The sequence below is a fragment of the Gavialis gangeticus genome, unplaced genomic scaffold (assembly GCF_001723915.1).
Source record: "Gavialis gangeticus isolate Ggan-Ray unplaced genomic scaffold, GavGan_comp1, whole genome shotgun sequence".
NCBI classification, from domain to species: Eukaryota; Metazoa; Chordata; order Crocodylia; family Gavialidae; genus Gavialis; species Gavialis gangeticus.
The window spans coordinates 152,791,670-152,797,703 of NW_017729022.1; the positions used below are offsets into that span (position 1 = coordinate 152,791,670).

The window sequence follows — 6,034 nt, forward strand, 5'->3', positions numbered from 1 at the left end:
GTCGGGGGGGGGGGAAAGGGAGAAGTGAGGATTAGACCCGGGCCCAGTGCAGCAGAGGGAGGGGAAGTGCGGGCCCAGGCCTGACCTGGTGCGGGAGGAGAGGGAGGAGCAGGCCTGGGCCCAATGCGGGTAGAAGTAGGGCTGAACCCCAAATGGCAGGGGCGGAGGAAGGGAATGTGGGAGAATGGACCCAGACAAAACAGGGGCGGACATGGGGCTCCATCCCCACTGTCCATCCCCTCCCCCCCCATCATTCTTAACCAGTAATTTGATAGTATTTTCCATAATGAACTTTCCACACGTAAATAAGTTACCAGGAAAAGAAAATTTGGCAGAATGCCCAGCCCAGTCCAGAGGAAAGAATGGGGGAGAAGTACTAGGGAGTGCCATGATAAAGTCTAATGTTGAACAGACTCAAAATTAAGTGTTACGATTCAGGTCATCAAATTGAAATATTTCAGTTTGGGAATCGCAAAACAATTAATTTTGGTCAGACATGTTTAAACAAAATGTTACAACATGTCTAAATAAAATTTTGGAGGGATTTTTTTTCTCTTTATTATAAATTTTCCTATTATGATTGCTAATCCCAATTCAAGATAGAAATAAATGATGAAATACCAACATTTCTCATAGAACAGACATTATATAATACTGTATTTACTCAAAACCAAGTTTTTTCCTCCCACAATAAACATGGGGGGAGAAAATCCTGTTTTTGCATTTGAGTACAAGTTGGGGTAGGCAGCTGCTGTAGCCCCCAGCTCCGAGCCCAGGGTAATGCCAGAGCTGAGCCACCACTTGCCCTGGGCTGGGATGGCTTGTGCTGCTTCTTTCTACTGAGGAATCTTCAATCAAGCTCCCAATTGCATTGGTTTTGGTTCTTGGTTTGTTTGTTTGTTTGTTTGTATTACATAGAGGTCTATTTTTTATGGACTTTAAAGGCAAGTGGTTTTAGCCTTTTTTTAATAGATGGTCTGTAAATTTGCTTACAGTTGGCAACCCTGCCCACCAATTCCACTCATATTTAAAAATACCACAGCAACCAGAAGAAGGAACTTCCCAGCCCACCTTCCCCACTTTTTTTTTTGAGGAAGGTTTTGAAGGATTGAAGAAAGTATGAATACAACAGGACAGCAGATTTTCACAATTATAGATGGCTCTTTCCACACTACAAAAATGATATGTAATACTCAGGCCTGTACTTTTGTTTAGGCACCCTGCACCCCACCCCCACCAAGTGTACCTTGCCACTTAATAGGTCCCCAACTACCCTGCAGTATTTTGCTTGAGGAATAGGGAAATAAATTATAGGTTCCAGAACCCTAAAGTAGCTTCAGCAGACTTCATATTATTTGTAGGCCATCAAATCTAATCCTCAGAATGGTCCGTACTTGTCAACCCAGTTAAGAATATGTCTATATATACTTAGTCTAACTTTAAACCAGCTAACCTAGGCACTGCTAGCACTGTAAAAGTTTCCTGAAAACAAAACGTACCTAAGAAGTTCAGTAAATACTCTACTGGACTGGTTACCCTGCACTGAAGACATTTAGTGAGTACAGCATTCAAGTCCCCTGATAAAGGACAGTTTGCTACACCATATATATTCAGAAGCAAGAACTTGGGTCTGCTCTGAATGAGTATAGACGAAGGAGAAAAAAATCCAGATCCTAAATCACCTATATTCGATACATTCCTTGTTTTTTAACCAAGCTCAAATGTCTTATTCAAGAGTCTAGGCTTTCAGGTTCTATGCAGTGTGTGCCTTGTCTTCACATGCAGGAAATGGTACTTGCATCCTTTGAATTATTTGCAAAGCAAGTGTTTGGCAAACCATATCTTAAAGTAAAGTGACTATTTCAGAGGAAGTACAAAAACGGTGTCTTAAGAAACACATTATCATTGTGAAAAAACCAAAACTAGAGGCTTAGAGAATTGTCAGCTATTTAGTATATTCATTATCTTGCTTATGCCAATAAAAAACAGTAAGATGATAATCAAAACCAAACATTGATTTAAAGCAAAACTTGTGAAGTGACCTGAAAGTTAGATTTAAAAGTTGCTAACCAATATTACCAACACTTCTATTCTGAACAGTATATTCTTATCCTGATATACAAAAGCTCCTGAATTTTCAGTTAGAATCATAGAATCACAGGACTGGATGGGACCTGTGAGATTGTCAAGTCTGGTCCCCTGCCATGGGTAGGAGGTTACTGGGCTCAAACGAGCTCAATAAGGTGCTTGTCCAGCCTCATCTTTAACAACTCCAGCCTCATCTTTAACAACAACACCTCTCCTGGGAGCATGTTCCAGATCTAGCTACCCTTACAGAAAAGAAGTTTCTCCTTATGTCCAGCCTAAATTTTTCCTCAGTTAGCTTGTGCCCATTGGTCCTCATCCTCCCAAGGGGTGCCTTCCTGAAGAGCTACTCCTCCAGTTCTAAGACCCACACCATTCTGAGCCCTACTGGAGAGAAATAAAAATGAACGAGGCACCTTGAGTACATCATAGTCCTGACACTACTGATAGAATCCATACAAAGCCCCAATCGAACAAAGCATTCATTATTTTAATGGGACTATTCAGGTTTAGTTATCCATCTCAGTCTGTTCAACCTATGCCTTGTATTTGCTATTTAGAATAAAAAATATTGATCACTGCTTTTATAGTGTTTGAAAATATACCAGTTAAGCATTATGCCCATGCTAATTATTAAATTAATTAATGTAAATGTCTATAAAGAAACTACATATTAATACAAGAGGCGGCATCTGTTATATGTGCTGACACTAGAAGAGGGGCTTAAAATGTGCAGTATAATAGTTTAATTTAAATTGTTTTTCCTAAAACAGATCATTCATAAACAGTATTTTGGACTTTTATATGCAATTTTTTTTGGAAAGAGCAATTTTTGAGTCAGAGGTATTGCGCTTCAATTTATCTCTGTCTTTCTTTATATTTTTATATTGTGTGAATATGTAGAAAGCCATGCAATCTACTCTGGCATATTCTTTATCAGTGGTTCATGCATTTTCCAGATTCTCAGACATGTTCATATTGCATACATTTCAGAGAAGAAATATATCCAAACCGTTTTTCCTTCTGAGTGGTTCTAAGAATGTGGTGAGTTAAATTACATGGGTTGAATTTTGACATGAAAATGTAGCTGTAAATCTTTAATTCATACATTACAGTTAAAAATGAAATATGACCAAAGTTTAAAAAGGGAGGAATTCCATTCAGCAACCTATTACTTACTGCTGAACTGATTAAATAGTTCAAAAATAAAAACAGCAAATTCAGTAAAAAGAGAGGTATTCCTTAATTGTTCTACAAATTGAGAAGCATCTTTTGCTTGTTTTATCCTGATAACAAGCAAAATACATAGTTATTTGGTCTACTGTTTTAATCATACCAGCACATGTAATTAGCACACTGCATGCAAACATAAATATTAAAAAAAATAAATATGTTAAATGTATAATAGTAACAAAGTCAGGTATCCAGGTTGTAGCCGTATTGGTCTAGAGGAAAAGGGCAATCAGGACTCATAGTAAAGTTTATATCTTTTATTAGACCAACAATAAAGGAATAATAATAGGAATAAACGGTAAGAGGAATAAACAATAACAATAGAAATAAAGACATTTTGAATGAAAAACTCGGAGAGTTTGATATTGCTAGACTGTGTGTGGGGATATAGAGATTCTAATTTCAAAATATTGACTGGCTGTGTTCAAATGCTTTTTCATTTGCATCATGCATATTAACTATCTTAGAGGGGGGAAAAAGACTACAACAATGTTAATCTGGTCAGTTGAACAATATTCTCTTATTAACACTTTAAAAGATAAAAACAAAATTTAGCAATTCTTTGCAAACACAAAAAGGTACCAATAAGCATAACATGTCAACAATTTAATTAAACATTGCATAACCAACTTAAAGTTACGTAGCGTTAAATTTTATTTTTATACTATCATGTTCATTATTGATATGCTACACAACAGATAGTACCGTCTGAATTTTTCTTTGTTTATTAACAAGCCCTTGTAATTAACTTCCTTTTAAATCATAAGTATGATACTATTTTAATTTCCCTCACATTCCCTACCCTATCATTTGAAATCACATTAAGCTGACTTTTAGCAGGCCACCTGGTGTAATTCTATGACATTGAAGTGAGCTGTTCTGGTATGCAAGAAACACTGACAGTCTTCTGTACTGAAATCCATTTCTCTAACTGATGACAGAACTGAGGGAAATTAATTTTTGCTATTCATAAATACCTGACAGGTTTAATGTAAATGTTTTGAAAAAGACCTCAGCATATGCTGCACATACATTATATATGCAGCAGTGCACTGGAATACTGTATTTGCAGCCCATTCAATTTCTAGATCACTACTGCTACAACCATTGACATTTTTCAAATTATTCATGTATTGCTATTTTCCCCATACACACATAAAAAACAGCATAAGTCCCCATGAAACCTCTCACTCACTAGAGAAATAGTTTGTCCCTGAGGACAATTTGATAGAAATGCTATGAAGAAACAGGTACAGTAACTTGCCTGATAAATCAATGAGGAATGAATTGCCCATGCTGATGTGACCAGAGATTAAAGGGAATTCTATCACAGATCTTTATGAACAAGTTGTGTGGTACAACTAAGAATACCTGCCATTTCCAATGCCACATTATGTTTAATTGACAAACAGAGACAGACCTTTATTCTACAAAAGTGCCTACACATTGTAAGGCCCTAGCTGGTCCCAATTCTTCAATAACCTAAACAACCAGTTGAATACATTTTGAAATGTATTGTTATTATATTATGTTCACATCTATAAGATGGCTGCATGATCAACTTTAAAAGCATGCTTTGAGTTAAAATACATTCTTTATCATTAGATGCGGTCAATGAATGCAACCTACATACAATACCACTATGGCTTAGTACAAGTGTTCAAGAAGCCTGAGGCAGAAGCGCTCTAACTTTTGACTTTTACTCTAAGTGCCCAAGGTTAGGTCAGGAGCAAGCAGAACATGTTAGCCCTTGTGGGAGGAAGGGACTTGGAGCCTGCCTGTACAACCTGAGCCCAGCAGATAGGAGGTGACTCTCGCACACCTGCCAGCATGCCCCGTGGGCTCCTTGGGCTGCTAAAGACTCCTGAGCAGAACTGAACTGCTGAGCCACCTGATTGGCTGGCTGGGACGTCAAGGCCACCCACACAGACCTGATGTAGTGGTGGCTCATTGTGGACACAAGCCATCAGCTGGCTGTCCCACACATGCCTATCCAGTTCACCCTGCACCCTCCAAGTGTGTGAGTATGCCCCATATGCCTGGGTTCTGTGTGTGTGTGTGTGTGTGTGTGTGTGTGTGTGTGTGTGTGTGTGTGTGGGTGTGTGTGGGTGTGTGTGTGTGTGTGTGCGCACGCGCCCCAGATGCCTGAGTTCCGTGTGCACACGTGTGTACATGTTTGCATGTCCCAGATGCCAGAAGTCTATGTGTGTGTATGTGTACATCCTGGATGCCTGGGTTCTCTGTGTGTGTACGTCTGCATGCTTTGGATGGCTAGGTTCTGTGCGTGTGTCCCTGACACCTAGGCTGGGAGGGGAAGGGGGAGCTAGGCTCGGGGGGGTGCCCTAGACACCTGGGTTCTGTGTGTGTGTGTGTGTGAGTGTGTGTGCACGTGTCTGCATGTGTGCAACATATAAGCATGTGCTCTGGATGCCTGGGTTCTGTGGGAGAGGTTTTGGGGGGGGGGGTGTCTGCAGGCCTCAGACAGCTGGGTTGTGTGTGCGCACGTATGTGCATGTCCTGGAGGCCTGGGTTCCATGAGTGTATGTGTGTGTGCGCACTGAACCCAGACATCCAGGACATGTACATACAAAGGCAATGGGGGAGTCCCTGTTCCCCGGAGCACTACCAGGAGTGACTAGAAATAATGGTCACAAGCTGGCAGAGGGTAAATTCAAAGTAGACATCAGGAGGCACTACTTCACTGTCAGGGCAGCTA

The 6,034-nt window shown here is 40.0% G+C and overlaps 1 protein-coding gene across 1 annotated transcript in view; it reads right to left on the bottom strand.

The window, feature by feature from the left end:
* The window catches only part of CAMKMT (calmodulin-lysine N-methyltransferase), a 514,533-nt gene that overhangs the window by 234,850 nt on the left and 273,649 nt on the right, over nucleotides 1-6,034 (bottom strand). The gene's annotated exons all lie outside the window — the stretch shown is intronic.